A 16,556-nucleotide genomic window follows, 5' to 3' on the forward strand; every position below is an offset into this window, starting at 1 on the left:
TTGATTGAGAGCTTTGAAGATGTGGGTGAGGAGTTTAGAAATAATCCTGTGTAGGCCATTAGAGACAGTGTTCAGATTGGCAGAGAAGGACAGATACGGCGGCGGGAGAGAAATATATGGAAGGCATCAGCATTGAGGATAGACTTAAGAGAGACAAGGTGAGAGTTGGGTAGGCGAGAGAGAAGAAGTACAGTTAGAGTAATCAAGGCGAGAGATTACAAGTGAGTGCTTAAGAATTTTGGTTACTTCCATGGTGCAAAAGGGCCGTGTCTTCCATATATAGCAGTGGTGGAAATAGCAGCATTTTGAGAGGGACGGAATGTTAGGTTTGAAGGAAAGAGTCGAGGATGACCCCAAGTCATTGGACTTGAACAACAGAAAGGAGGGTAGTATTATTAACAGAAAGAGAGAGGGAGGAGGTGAGGGAGCCCTGGCAGGGGGTAGACAATTAATTCAGTCTTTGAAATATTGAGTTTAAGAAAGTGTTGCTACATCCAATATGAGATGGCCGAGAGACAGCAGGAGACACAAGACTAGGGATGGAGAGTGGTCAAAAGATGAAATATGGATTTGGGTATCATCAGCATAGAGGTGGTATTAGAGGACAAAGAAGCAGATGAGGTCACCAAGGGTGGTGGTGTAGAGGGAGAAAAGCAGGGGGCCAAGAACGAAACATTGGGAAACTCCGACAGGTAAGGGAAGAGGGGGGAATGTGGAGTCATGTGTAGAGATTGAAAAGGTGCTACACTTCATCTTTATCATTTGCAGTAAACAAAAGAGGTGTTAACAATGTTGAAATTCAAAATTCTCCTGCCAGTTGTGTCAGAAGTTTAAGTTGTTGCAGAAGCACCAAAAGGTGAAGGTTTTCAAACATAACATCCTTGCAGTTCTAATTGTTGGCGTAGGAAGAGGCTCACAGTTGAATCTTTAGTATTGGTAGTCCTACCTTGTATATCAATATGGCACGAACAAGGTGGGTTAGTCAAGAACTTAAGATTGGCAGCTGTGATGTCATTTGAATGACCATCTTGGCAGTAATTCTAAAATCTAAAGTACTCCCAAGAAGTGATGCTGTGAAAGAACACATGGAAATATTACATAAACACAATGGGCCTGATCCATTAGGGCCGCAACACGCATATAATTACAATCTGATGTCTTCATCTGTAAAAGATCCACTCTTGTAAGAATTTACTCTACAGTATACAGTATAAATAGACCTTGCGTTTGTTGATATTTCATCCTGCGGCGGATGGTCTGTCATAGAATACCATGGGGCGGTCACTCTTAAGGGTTTTGCACGTTGCCAAGTGGGATCCTTTGGATTATTTTGGAGTCTTTTCGACCGAAGATAAAAAGATTATTTTCAAGCACATTTGGATTATTTTCAGGGGTTGATATTTTTTTGGACTACTCCAGGAACTGAAATGTGATTTTTTTTTGGACAGCAACAGGACCTTTGAAATATTCTGGTTTTTGTTATGGCTGGTTTCAAGCATTATTGGTGTAAAAGCTTAAATGATTGGATCATTTACAGATGAAGACATCAGATGGTAAGTATATGGGGTTTTATTATTTTTAATAAATATATGTGGTTTAAAAAAGGTGTGTATTTTATTTAGGGGTTTTATTATTTTCCTTAAAGTAATGTAGTTTTAAGGGTTGTGTGTTTTATTTAACTTTCACTTTGTGGGACTACATGGCTCATCGAGCACTGGGTGTCAGGGCATGGTGGCACGTGTGGTTCTCCAAGTGCCAGCATACTCAGACTATTAATAGCAGCCCTGGCTGGGACTTGTAGGTCCAGTAAAATCGTGTTTTTCACTCTTTTCTTTTCGTGACACTTTAGTTCCCTACATCCACCACCCCAGTGGTGTAGGAAGAGCTTTAGTGCTTTCAGCAAGGGGCTGGGTATTGCTAGAGTGGGGGCCTGCACATATATTTGCGGACCCCACTCAGTAGGGAATCCAGCTCCCTGCTGAACAGCCTGGATTTGGTTTGTCATTATGGCAGGTGGACCCCGCCGTGTGTGTCCCTGCTATAGTGCTAACAACCCAGGATGGTAGGCCTTGTGCTGGTTTTTGTGAAATCGGGGGGACTTCATGCCTTTCCCATAAAAATGTTTGGCAACCAGCACTCGCCTAGCAACACCCCCCTAATGTACATTAACTACCTGAGAATGCCCCTTCCCCGCCCAGGAGACCCCCCTAAATCTTAGGCTATATGTAGTAGGTGTCCTATCTGTGCACTGTTGCATGGAGAAGGGCTGATTTACCTGTCATATCTGTTGGTTCTGAACATTTGCTGAATCATTTTGTTATTGATACGTTCAAAATCTAAAGATACGAGCCTTAATGAATCAGGCCCAATATTTTCACATCTCCCCCAAATAGTAGATCACATATGGAGAACCATGTCAATCTGAGAGTTGCTCACCAAGAGTGCAACGCATACCTTTCTTAGATTGATACCTTGGAGATGTTTGAAAATAATCTTAGTGCATTGAAAGATTATCAGTGAAGCTAATTGCACAATCAGTGACAACCTGAAAAAGATTTGTTTAGGTGGAACTACCTGTACTCGATAAAGAAAACTCTTAGAAAATGAATAAATTACTATCAGGCCCATTGATAATTCTAGTTGGAAGGGGATCGCCATTGACCTTTGTGTGCAGTTATCTTCCAACTACTCTAGCAGGGCCTGGTAGTGATTTGGACGATCAGTTGGATCTTGTCCAGTTTGACCACCATTGCTTGGCTGATTTAAGTGCAAAATGACTATCTGGCATTCTTACTTGGAATATACAAGCTTCTTGGTAACACTGCAAACAGTTCAGGGGTATTTTGCGTGCCAACAGTTTTACAATACAAGCATGTAGCATGCAGCAAACCTTATTGTAATCCAGCATGTGTATCCCATATACGGCCAGTATTAAATGGACCTTCGGGCAACCCTAGCCTTGCATTGTCCTGCTCTAAACTGGAGTGTACATTTTAATAGAGCTCAATTTATTATGCTTTTAATACTTGTAAATCAGCATCCTACTAATATCACGATTTTAAGCAAAGTATACAACACACTTTATATCAATAAACTCAAGGAAATGTTTGCCTGTTTATAAATGTGGACCTGGCGTTAACACATATAAATGATTAGAAATAATTTAATCCCAAACCACTATTGTCTGTACAAAAAGACAATATACAAATAATAACACACCTCAACCTTCCAGTACTGAAACATTCACAGTGGCCTGCTCTTCTGATTAACAAATGTAATTATCATATTCAATATAGCTCATGGCTGTTGTAAGTCGATTGATTCTGTGTAACGAGACCTCCAGACGGATATGTCAATAACTGGGGATGTAAGCTTCACAAAGTGTGTTCTGCTACAGGTAGAGGGAGGCTGCTTAATTAGCTTTTGTTCTTCCACCGATAGGAAATTAACCCTGGAAAAGCAGTGCTTGCTGGGTCATCCTGCCGCTACGTGGGTTAAACACATTCAATTGCTTGTTAACACTGCACAGCTCATTAATTCCAAATAATATAATCACACTGATGAAAGCAATTTCCCGTCTGCGCTCTATATTTGGCCTGTATGGTGTGTGATTGTCCTAGCCAACTCAGGCTCCAGAGTAAAGATACTGAGGCTGATACTGATGTACGTATATCTGATGTATGCCTGAAAAAAAACCTATGCTACAGGTACAGAACTGGATGCATCTTGAGATGCCTTTGACTCCACATATTGGCTTAAATATTTCTGTGGGTTTGTTTTGAGCATTTTTAATGCATATATGTCTAACTTGGCATCTAACCCACTGCCATTGATCCTACATTATGTGGGAAACTAGTTATCTCGCAATTTGTGTATGTATTTCAATGTCCCCACCGTAATCTATCACTGCCAGACCCCCAAGGCAGGCTTGGGTACTTTGCATCTGCCCCACCCCCTTCTTGATTCCCACAGTCACTGTGAGTGTATGAATGTTAGTATGTGTATTAGCCTGTGTCAGTATATTAGAAGAAATGTTTTATTTTTGATAAAACATGAGTAATATAAGGAATATTGCACCCCTTACTTTAAATTATTATGGATATTAAAAGTCACTTTAGCGTTCCATAATATCTTTATAATTTACAGTAGGGAGCACATGATCCCATATATACTGATACTCTTGGTATATGAATTTTTGGCGAACAGAATCCTAACAGGATTGAAAAAGCCTGTGACTCAGCATGAGGAGACATCTCAGTGAAGGAACTGTGGTGCTTCCTGCAGAAGACAGGAAAGTAAAGACAGCAGACAAGTTGGAGATGGTCAAGAAGTTTGTCCCAAGAGAACAGTGTTCTGCCAGACAGGAGTTCATGAGTTCATGAGGGTCCTGTGTTACAGGGAGAGAAAGGAAAATATAGATCCAGACTTTGGATATGTTAAAACCAGACAGGTGGTTTGCTCCATACCTTCAAATTGTCCCAATATAGATGGAAAAGTACCAATTTGAGAGCTTTCTCCCACCATCTGAGAGGCAGACACCTTTATCCTGTGCAATAGCATAACTAGGGTGGTGCAGGATGTGCCACCACCAAAGGTAAAAGTATGTGGGGCCACTGGCACTCACTGTACTGACAGTGACAGTCAGACTGGCTTTTATCATTGTCCTTTATCTGGGGAAGCAACAGCCTGCTTCCCCAGATAAAGGACAATGATAAATATCGAGTCTTCTGGTAGAGAACAGAAACTCAACATCAGTCAGACCCACACCTTCCATGAATCAATCCTCAGAATGAAAACTCCCTCTTCCCATGGAGAGGCTCCATTGTCAAATTCTAACAGTTTTTTCCCCTCTCCAGGCAAACCTCTTGATCTTAAACACTGGTATGTGCTGGGTCAGGGGGTTGGAGAGGAGCTTGCCTTCCACAGTGGCCACCCTGCTGGTGTCCCTGCCATAATGTCTGGACCAGTTCTGTGGGAACAATGGGTAATACTTATCATTCCCCATCTCTAGATATTGGATAACACATAGTCCCTCCTCAAATAAACCTCTTCCCCACTTTTGTTATGTGTCAGGGCTTCCAGCTGTCCCTCACTTCCTGTTCTGCTCTTCTTACTCCCCAATGTGTCCTCAATAAGCTCTCTCCCAGTCCGCTGGATGCAATTTAAGAACTGGTTGGCTGGTGGGAGATGTTATCTTGGTCTTTGCAGTGTGGTCTGGTCCCGTCACAGTGTTTTTGGGGGTTGTTATTGTTTTTTTTCCCCTAATATTTTCTATCTAAGGGGCCAACTTACCAAAGGGTTGTACCCCACCATACAACCATTTTTGAAAATTATTTAGAAAAAATGCTTTACTGATTGAATTTATTATTGAATTGTACTACTTGCATTTTTGTTATTTTTTTTTTCAATTTTTCATATGTCTTTTATTGACTTTTAAACATTTTGTAAAAATTCATTCACTGGGGCGAAGCAGTATGTTAACTCTCACCGCAACAGTCCAGTATCCATGGGGCAGCTTAATATCACTCAGCTCCCCTGGTGATTTTATTTAATGTATTCCAGCAAAATGCTTTTTATTTACATAAAAAATCAGCCTTATTGCTGTCAAGAGCCAGAAAATTATAGCTGGAGCTAATGGGATAATCCAGGTCCCTTAGGGTTTTCAGATCACACAGGCAAGGCAACTAGGAACAACGCAACAGTATCTTTGTCACAGAGTCTAGTACTGTGCAAAATAGTAATATTAACAATGACAACAACAGCTAAGTTATGGCCAGGTGAGTCACCAGTCTTCCAAAAAGACCCACACCCTTCTCTCGGGTATGAAGCTGCAGAAATAGCAGATTAATTGAAGTCTCCTTGGTCCAGCAAGCTCATTTAGGTGTCATGGATAGCTTGTCTTCTGATGGAGTCAACACCAACAGCACTGAATAGCTGAACTTGGCAAAAAGTGGAGCTCCAATGCCACTGTCTTGGTATATAGCATCAGCAGTAGCACAAGAGCACCCAGTTTCTGTTACACCCCTTTCTAATAGGGAGATAAATTCCCACACTTTTTGGATCCACCCAGAGTTGGTCTAAGAAAACAGGGTCCATTGGACTGGCCACTGATTCCAGAGGAGCTGCTACCCTTCTGATCCACATAAGGGTAAATGGTACCTTGATAAAAGAAAGTATCAATGTGTTAAAAGTTTTCAACACAACAAATTATAAATGATGTAAATTAATGAACAAAACAAATTCAACTATGATCCTTTTGCTCATATCTTTTTTAAAATGATTTTTATAGATATAATGTCCCTTAGGTTGACAAAATGCCCTATTGTGTATAGGAATCTTGCCTAGTTAACCAAATTGACTCTCTGTGAATTATATGTTTTTCTTCTCTCTTAATCCAACATAGTCCAATAATTGAAAAAAAATCTCCAATAGTGAGAATGGCCAATGAAAAATGACAATAACTAGGAGTAACCAGTTCTCCTCTTCACCATCAGCCAACTGCAAGCATGTCATCGCAATGACCACTTGTGATTGGTTGGCAGTGTGTGGGAGACCCCAGTGCCAGACACAGAAAAATAGAATTAAACAACAAAAATAAACCTAAAGGTCCATCGAGAGATGCACACAATTTCATGAGAAATACATCTGATTCTACATTTGGTCACAAAATTTAGCTTGTTAGCTGTCGAAATTTGATGCTAAATGTTCCCAGTCCTCTCCAACAGCACCACACAGCAGAATGAGATAGCCCTCATCATTCCAACTATTTTCATGGACTATAAAATCTGCAAAAATGCGAATGTACAAATACAGCGCAAAACGGCAAATCAAAAGCGGATCTCAAAGATTGTATCACCAGTACCCTGCATATCTGTGACATGTTCTATTATATCACAAAACTTGATTTGCTTGAAATATTTACATGATTTTACTCATCTTTACAATAATGTAACAGGCATTTTAAACCCACCATGTTTCAACAATGAAGCTCAGGAACTCAAGGAGAAAAAAACATGATAATGAAGAATTAAACCATAAATGGAGCCATGCAGCGGGGTGGGTGACTATAAAAGAGAGCCACTGTAATGTTCTGGATCATGCCTTCATGTAGGTCCTTATGGTGAAATGGTCTTGAATGTGTATGTGCGCCAATCATAAATTAAGTTGACCAACACTGGAAATGATGGAAAATCACACCTATTGAACTGGTATATAGGAGCATGGCCATTTTACACTGGGAGAAGGGAGTGGGGTCAAGAGAGAGATGCATGCAAGCAGAGAGCCAAGAGTCATACAATAATTTTAACAGGTGATAATATAGGGAACCAATTTATATAAAGTAGATTTACTTTGCCTTACTTATTAGCTTAGGAGACATCTATTTGAATATGAATCTGGACAAAAACACATTATTATTATTACATGCCTGTCCTTATATTTTTCCCAGTAATTTAAAAAAAGCTTTGAACAACTAAATAATTAAGGATTGCTAGAGATTTAGATTGGTGCCTATCAATGTTAGAAATCCTTACAAGGAGGAAAGTCCTCAACTAGGGAAGTAGTGATATTTGCACTGGAGAACTTAATGTGTGTCTGTTGTGGATGGTCACCTCAAATCCTCCATCAATGTCCAACTCCTCTGTAATGTCCGATAGTAGATCTAGATACACCATCAGTCAGATGGGAAACTTTGCTGTTTCTATTTTTAACACTTTACATATGAAGCCTAAGAGAATACTTGTATTTTGAATGAGCCCCATAATCTATTTCTCATTTTATGGATCTTGTAATTGTAGCCTATAGTGTGTATAGAATGTGTCAAGAATGAATACTTAACTTTTTCAGCTGGTTAAAGAGGACTGAAAATGCCCAGCTGTATCACTGGCCTCCACTCTGATTGTTTGAGTGTGCATGGAAGCTGGCGGATGCACAGTAAACCCCATTTGGACATCACCATTCATGCGCCAGCACCACTCATGCTCAGAAGAGTGGGGACATACAGGGAAACACATTGTCACCCCCCCAAAAAATTGTGCCATGGGGAACATTGATTGCATGTTACACCCCTAGTTATACCTCAAATATTTATTTGATGCCAGGTAACATCAGAGAAAGTTTGGTACGTGCATACTGTAATAGAAATTGGAATAAAAGTGAGAGGCTGATATCTTTCAGAAACTAGAGATTGAGTTAGTGATCCTGAGGACTTTGCGAATACCACCCTAGCTCTCATCAAAGGGCTCCAGGACAAGACAGTTTAGTTCAGCCAGTTAAAATCTTAGAACCAACTATAGAAGTTGCTCATCCAACATATTTTTGGATTTACCTGTAACCAATTTACCTATGACCAGTCCGTTTGTTTGAATGCACAGACTATAACTCAAACATATAACCAGTCACATCATATGCAGCAATAGAGGGTAAAACTACATTTCACACCAATGTTTTAGCTTATCCTACGTTCATTTTGTTGATGATTAGTGTGCGCAGAAATGGGTCATGTTGGATAATGTGGTATATTATTAGTGTTATAGTGCATATGTGAATCACTTGTTACATCGCTACAGCTCTCTATAATACTGCAGTATTTTATATTCTTTAGTGGGCAAACTATTAAATAAATGCATTACGGCATTCTTGGTGTTTGCCACTACAAATTGTAATGATTCATAGTGAAAGGATCTATAGGATGGAGTTAACTAAATCATAGAACAACTCTAGATGAACTTTGTGGAATGGAAGAAAAAGAAAATCATTAAACATACAACTGATTGCTAAGGCCTAATTTAATCAATACCAGCCCTCAGGTCTGTTGAGAGGGTTAAGCCATCCCCTGCATAAATCACATTTACACTGACACCTGAAATCCCAGCAAAACAGAGAGGCAAAACCCAGAGAGTTCTTACACAGAGGCTGGGGGCGGGGGTGATGGGGTGAGACAATACCGGTAAGGAACAGGATTATTTAAGTACATAATAAAAAGACAAGGAAGATATCACTTTCTACTTACACAAGGACAGGGTTACCAGATCAACCGTATAAATCAACAAGCTGCACAGATTCTTTAAAGTAGTTTAAAATCCATGACATGCAGGTATGCACTAAGCAAGATTATGCATACACGTTTATGAACATGACTTCCTGCGCACCCAAGAGGCATTTTTGCAACTCAAAAGATAGGAAACTGTGTTCCAAAATGTAGATGGACCTTCAATACAAATCACATTTTTAAAACTAAAGGCATTACAATTAAAGTAAAGGTTGAACTTGGGGTGAAAATTAGGGTACGCACTTTGAGGATTTCTTTAGGCTATTTAAAGAACAATTAGGCTGGAAAACGCTCTTAAAGAGCCTCTCCAATTACTTGGGTGTGATACATATGTTAAACAGTTAAATGATATTGTTGACCATATGAGTTGTTGAGCTTATAACATTGTCGACATTTGAATGTTGACCTAATAATATTGTTGACTATGTGAATTATTAACCTAATAATACTGTGAACATTTGTATTATCGACCTAATGCTGTAGACTTTCGGAAAGTCGACCAAATGAATTTCTAGCCGTTGACTGCATACCATTTACTTGAATGGGATTCTAACAAAAACTCCGATGATTGGCTACTGGCATTTTGTTTTTTAAAACTACTGGTACAACATGATGTCCCACACTCACGTATAAGGCAACATGGCCATAAAGCTTTTCTAAGATGAAAAGAAAAAGACATGCTGTGATTAACTAGTTTGGCAGTTCTGTTATGCCATTTTGAGAAACTATACTTGGGTTGCCCACCTTACATGCTACAAAATGCTCTACTTCTGAATATAAAGACTTTTTATTAATATCAGTTAACTTATTCAGCCTATATGAGAACGATTGGGACAGAAGTTGTAAAGTCAAAATAGATTATTATCACAATGCTAAAAAGAGCTGAGTTCGTGAGCGCCAGACCTAATTGAATATGCCCCAGAGAATCTCACTTATCCTTGTTTGCTCCCAGACTGATCTCACTGTTGGATGGCCTGGTCTCACTGTGGCTGCCAGTGTAAGACCCAGTACAATGAGGGACAGATACAGGGAACCCAGGAGACCAAGCAAGGAATGCATCTGTCCTGTTTCCAAGAAAATTATTGTGGTCCATGGGTTGTGCACCTCTGCTCTTGATATTAGGGTGCTCACTGGGAAGATATCACTTGGGTGTGTGTTGCTCTATACAGAGGAATGTATATGCTAGACAAAGCTTTGTTATGCATCTGTATTGATTATTGGAAAACTAACGGCATGCAAACATAAGCACTTTTTCATCATCTAAGATGGATAGCAGAGGGTTTTTAAAGTTAAATCATTTTGATTAATGACTTATAGATTAGCTGAAAGCAAATAAAGTGTTTTTATAAGGAAAATATTATTATTGAGCTGTAGAAGAGGTATGTTTTTGCTATCTAGGGTTCAAAAGTGGACAACCCCTTTAAGTGCACTAACTACACAGCATCATGTTTCAAATCCCACTTTCAGTCCCTTGAGGCCAATGGCAAATCTCTTTGTCTCCTTGTTATGTATGTGGGAAACAACTTTTGCAACTCTATGAAATCTGGTTCATTTATAATGGTAAAAATCAAATCCTCTGCTCAGTCTTTAAATCAGAGTAAATGTTTGAATATAATTTAGATTTAAGGCTTGCGAATAAGTTGAAAAGCAAAGTGTTCATGTGAGGGGAATGTTGTAATACAGATGCAGAAGAGGTATTTTATAAGGGTAGAAGATCTGATGTGACAATAAAGGAGAAGCAGAATTCAGAGGTTAGAGATGTGAATGGGCCGCAAAAACACATGACCGATTTATGGGACTCCCAACAAAGATAGGAACGTATATGCGTATTTTTGGGTCATGTAGATAAAATGTTTTTGTTGTTGGTACTAATGAAAGAACTACAAATATTGAAAATAATGAGATGTTTGTGGGAAGTGATGAAGAAACATTTTGGTTGTAAATTGTGATTTAGGAGTAAAGTAAACTTTGAAGCCAAAGTCAGAGTGTTGAAAAATAAGTTGAGGATTAAGATAGGAAAATATGACTGCGGCTGTTGTTGTTACCTTATTTGAGGGACAATTATATGCTGAATTAACTTTTGTGAAGAACTGTTTTGTCCTTATCGACTGTGAACCGGTTTTCCCAAAACCGTGCAGTTAGTGAGGTATGGAGAAGAGCTATTGTGATGAAACGAATGTGATAACACTAACCGTTCTGTTTCTCGTTTCTGTTATCCTGTGGATTATAGCAAGTACTTTTTATAGCCCTTGCTTTTGTTCTCCAGCTCACCAGACTACCACTGCATTGTTTAATAACATGTGGCTAAGGGGACATTGTAGATCAGTGTAATATGTATATTGTGTATTGTATATTGATGACTTGCAGTAAGGTTATTCATTGTATTTAAAGTGAAGCCAGGAGAATTGTGGGTAGGAATCAGTTTGCAAGATGCTGGAGTGAGAAAACTAATTAGTGTCCAATGTTCTAACCAGGCTAGTCCAGACAGGCCATCTAGCATGGGAGGTTCTGTGGAAGGACAGCTCATCTTTACTCCCCTCTCCAACCCCCCCTGGTCCAGCACTGACCAATATTTAAGAAGAATAAACCCAGGGGTTTGCCCAGGGAGGTGAAAGACTGTGAAAATTAGACCCGAGATATAAGGAGCCACTCCAGGGTGGAGGGGGTGTTCATTCCGGGATTTCATTCATGAAGAGTGCAAGATCTGGTTTTGAGTTCTCATTCTCTACTAGAGTCTATATATGCAGCTGAGAGAGATTCATGGGTCGGGAAGTCTGGACAGCCAGATGACTGTATCTCCTTAAGCTAGTGGGGTAAGGGACAGATGATGTGGTAAACCTGCCTGGCATTTATTTACTGTGTGTACATAGTATTCTAGTGTTGTTTGTATGACAATAAATGTACTGTTGTACTTTTCTAACTGCATTTGCCTGACTGACTATACGAATCCTAGAAGATACTGTGTCACGACTGAGTATAGCGTACCTGCTATCATTGGCTCTACTCGAAGGAAGTTGTGGAGTCTAACGTGCCCCTGGTGTTCACCAGGGACCCCCGCAAGGAGGTATGGACTCAGCTGCAGGAAACATGTAGGTCGCGGTCCTTCCACGAGTCAGATAACGAAGCACGAAAGGAATCTTCAGACAGGCCGGTTCGGCAACGGTGCGGGCAAGGCAGGTACACAAGGAGAATCCAAAGGGGTGGTGAGTCAAGCCGGGTTGGTAACGTTCAGGCAGCGCGGTACAAAAGGGAGATCCAAAGGGGTAGTCAAGGTAATTCGGGTCACAAGGGTCACAGGCAATACGGCAATACTCAGGAGACAGGCAAAAGGTCAGGAGACGAGCAATCACAGGAACACTGGAAATGCTGGAGGACAATAATGGACCTGAAACTCTGGCACTGAAGGTGGGACCAAGAGAGGCTTAAATACATCTGATGCCCAATCAGCCTCAGCGCCGCAACGCTGTCATAATATTAGCGCCGTAGCGCTTCCTGAATGCAGCGTCCCGTTGCCTAGCAACGGGAACGCTTTCACTACTTGTAGCCGGCCGGCCGATCGGGACGGAAGTGACTCGTGTGGAGGTTAGGCAACCAGACGTGCTGATACGAAGCGCCCGCCCGGGACTTACAGGCGGCGCCTGACATACTGGGTGGACTTCCCTGGCATAGGAAGGCACCTGTGGGTGGCCAGCCAGCGTGAAGTGGGTAGCATTGGGCCAGAAAACCCGGTATCTTCATAGCTATGTTCCTTTAAGTCATTGCTCTGAGATACATTCCACAGCCAATATGTCTTTACCATCAAAATCATCCTTCCAATGGGTTATTATTGTGATGTTGTTGGCCAGTGGTCCTGGCACCTACTTGTGGTAAAATAAATGGCTTCATGACCTGCAGATTTACCATCATGACCAGACCAATTTACCTTTTACTGCTATGTGGCAACTAGATAGAGAACAGCTCTTATATGTCTTAGTTTATCCAACTGAATGTGATATTTTTTTTTGGGGGGGGACGACACACAGTACTACTGCAAAAATGTATCCCAAATGTATTTTGCTATCTATCTTGGTTAAAGGATCCCAAATGTGTGCGCTCTATTGAAGATATGACACTCTAAAAGCAGAGGTGTATGTTAGATTTTTTTCCTCATAAAATTACATGATCCTGCCTTGACCCAATACGCCTAAAATCATTTCCATTATAATAGCAGACATGCCAAAGTATTCATCTTTCGATATTTGGAACATTTTTAATGCAAGTTTTTTCTCAATCGTACTACGAGTTTATGTGAAATAAAATAAGTAAATATATATTTTCTAGTGTATGTGGGATAGCACATATGAGCACATTATTCTCTGGATGAACTTATAATCAGTGCCCGGAATCAATGGAGCACATTTTGGCGTTTAGGTGGCAAATTTTTCCATAGCTTATTTTACATATACAAATATTTACTAATGCTCCATATCAGCAATGCATTTTTTTTTTTTTGAACACAGCATGGGCAAATTGCTAATATTGCCATATATCAGGGTATCAGATATTTGTGCTTTACATATGGTTTGCACATGTTAGAGGGCTAGAAGTGTGCAGGGCTGGGATTGGCCAGAGACAAATGTGTTTGCTTTAATAACATTTAGTTCTGCACAGTACTTATTTTTCTCAGTATTGTAATGTTTTGCAAGACTAAAATATGATTGCTTTTTGTTAATGGTACATTTCAATTGTGCATTTTATTCAAATAATACCTGAAAGAAAAGGAAATCACTCTATAAAATAATCAGTTTGTTCTTGCATTTAAGACGAAGTTATATATTTTTTGGGGAACGGGTACTTGAAATTAACCTAGGAGCAGTGGAAGCATAAGCATAAAATTATTTTTCTTTATATGCACCCTTATATCTGTAATGATTTGGTAATAGGATCCTACATGTGAAATTTATCCAACAAATGTATATATTTATAAAAGCCAGACTAGTGGGGAAATTTCTTTGACCAATTTAGGGAACTTTTGACAAAAGACTCAACACAGACCTTTTTAAATACAGCAAATAATTCAGCTAAATTTCTGGATGGTGTACAGTTAATATATTTGTGCTGCTGTGGAAGATGGAACAGTTATAAGCACAGACATAGCTAGTTTAGACCTCTGGTAGTTCTAAGTCCCAAAATGTTAAAATAAACTTAAATAAGTGATTGATTTTAAATGAAAAAATAAAAAGTTCAAGCTAATAATTAATAACAAAAACATTGCTTTCCAATTCATTTAGTATTTACAAATTGTCTAGAAGGAAGGGCTATCCTATTTTATATGAAATTGGACTTCCCTTCCTTCCTGACAGTTTCTAAATAATAAATGAATTGGTAATGAACACTTGCAACACATATATGATATAAATTGATGCTTTTTCATATAAATATTTTGGATCTGCGAGTGGTCATTTAAGTCTTCACCAACCATATTCTTGTTTTACTCACAGAAATACGTAGGTTTCTCTCCCTTCAGATATCACATGGATCTGCATTTTGCACATTGATCCCTTTTATCCTTGTATTTTAAAATCAGCAGTTCTTAACTGCAGAGACCAGATGACTTCCCTCATTTCTTCATTTTCTATTGACTAGAGTCTGTGGGAAGCCTTTGCGGTTTCACAGCACCAAACTGTATCCTCTCTGCAGATGTGTTTAAAAAGTGGAACTTTTGTGTAATAAATGTCCAAGTACAATTGGTAGCCATTATCTAGAATTGAGCAAACGATGTACCAGACTATTTTTCTATTGGTACCTATATGGGCTAAAGTTGATGATTTTTTTTCCCTTATTAATCTTAAAAGTCAGACCAGTGCTGCTCTCAAATAAAGTGTGTATAAGTTATAGGGCCTGAGTCATTAAGAAAAGAAAGGCAAGGGTCTGGGTTGATATAGAATCGGATCTCCTGGGAGGCTCACTGATTTGCTCTGCTCTTTGGCTTCCAGCCACCCAGCCCCTGCTCGAACTCACCCAGTAATAGCCCTCTCCCTCTCAATCTGGTCCCGCTGTAATAGAATGGCATCTCTGTTTCCCGCACCTTCGATAATGATGTCCCTCTGGTGAAACCCAGCCTTTACACCTGGTCTTGTACGCCCTATACACACAAAGTGAGCAGGGGAGGGTGGAATATTGCTGCTAAATCATATCACTGGGATCCTAACATTCCCTCAGTTTTCAGACTTAGCGGACCGGTGCGGGTTTGTGATGGGACAGTTCCACCAATACCTACAGATTAGACATTATCACCAAAAGGTCAACGTTGAATTATCATCTAGGCCTCCCACTGTGTTTGAGAATCTATGCCTTTCTGGATCATCTTCAAAAGGCCTCATTTCCGCAATATACAATACTTTACTCCCCACCTCCACAGATGTCAAGGACCGATTCCAGATGCAGTGGGAGACGGACCTGGGAACGTCTCTAGATCCAGAAGAATGGTCAGACATTTATGAATGGACAGCGCGTTGTTCCATAAATGTACGTATTAAAGAAAATGCTAATAAATTGCTCCACAGATGGTACTACGTGCCTGCTAGACTTCACGTTATAGATCAACAAACAAACCCCACATGTTGGAGAAATTGTGGCCAAGTTGGCACCTTTATGTATATTTGGTGGGACTGTCCCAGAATAAGCTCGTACTGGACAGCAGTTCTCACACTAGCTACAGCGGTCCTCAACACTCCCATACCCTCTGACCCTAAACATCTATTATTATCCTTGCCTCACCCGGACCTACCTACACAAACACATAAGCTCCTCCGGCACATAATCAGCGCGGCTACTTGTCAGATAGCAGCTTCCTGGAAAAACTCCACACCCCCTACTCTCCAAATGGTGTGTGGTCGGGTTTGGCATACTTACCAAATGGAGCACATCACTAGTGTGCTGAGGGGCTCCTCCATGTCTTTCCACAAGGTCTGGTCTCCATGGGCTTCATACCATAATCAACCTCTGCTCAATTCTAGTAGAGACCGGTCCTCTATTGAAATTATCGGATTTGACTACTCCCTCTTGTTAAAGGCGTGAACTCCTTCCCCCAGTCCCTCTAATTCTCTTTCCCCCTCCTTCTTGCCATACACCTTTTCCTTATTCCCCCCTTCTTTCCTTTTCTTTTTATTATTTCTCTCTGTCTTGTTCAAAATAAAAACAACATCTGCATGGTATGAGATTAACACGCAGTCAAATTTACATTGTAAAAGCACAGTGAGAAAGTGTTGTACATCGAGTTTATTTTTTATATGTACAAATACTCATTAATGTACCTTTCGAGAATTTTGTAACATTGTTAAAGATAAGATGTTATTAATAAAACGTACTTTAAAAAAAAAGAAAGAAAAGTAAGGCAAAAAATTGAGTAAATGTTCTCCGGAACAAACCATGTCGCAATGCAAGGGGTGCTAATTAGTTTAATATTTTGCACGTAAGATAAATACTGGCTGTATTATCATGTAACACACAAATACTTGATAGCTTA

Source organism: Mixophyes fleayi, chromosome 4, assembly GCF_038048845.1.
Source record: "Mixophyes fleayi isolate aMixFle1 chromosome 4, aMixFle1.hap1, whole genome shotgun sequence".
Taxonomy (NCBI): Eukaryota; Metazoa; Chordata; class Amphibia; order Anura; family Limnodynastidae; genus Mixophyes; species Mixophyes fleayi.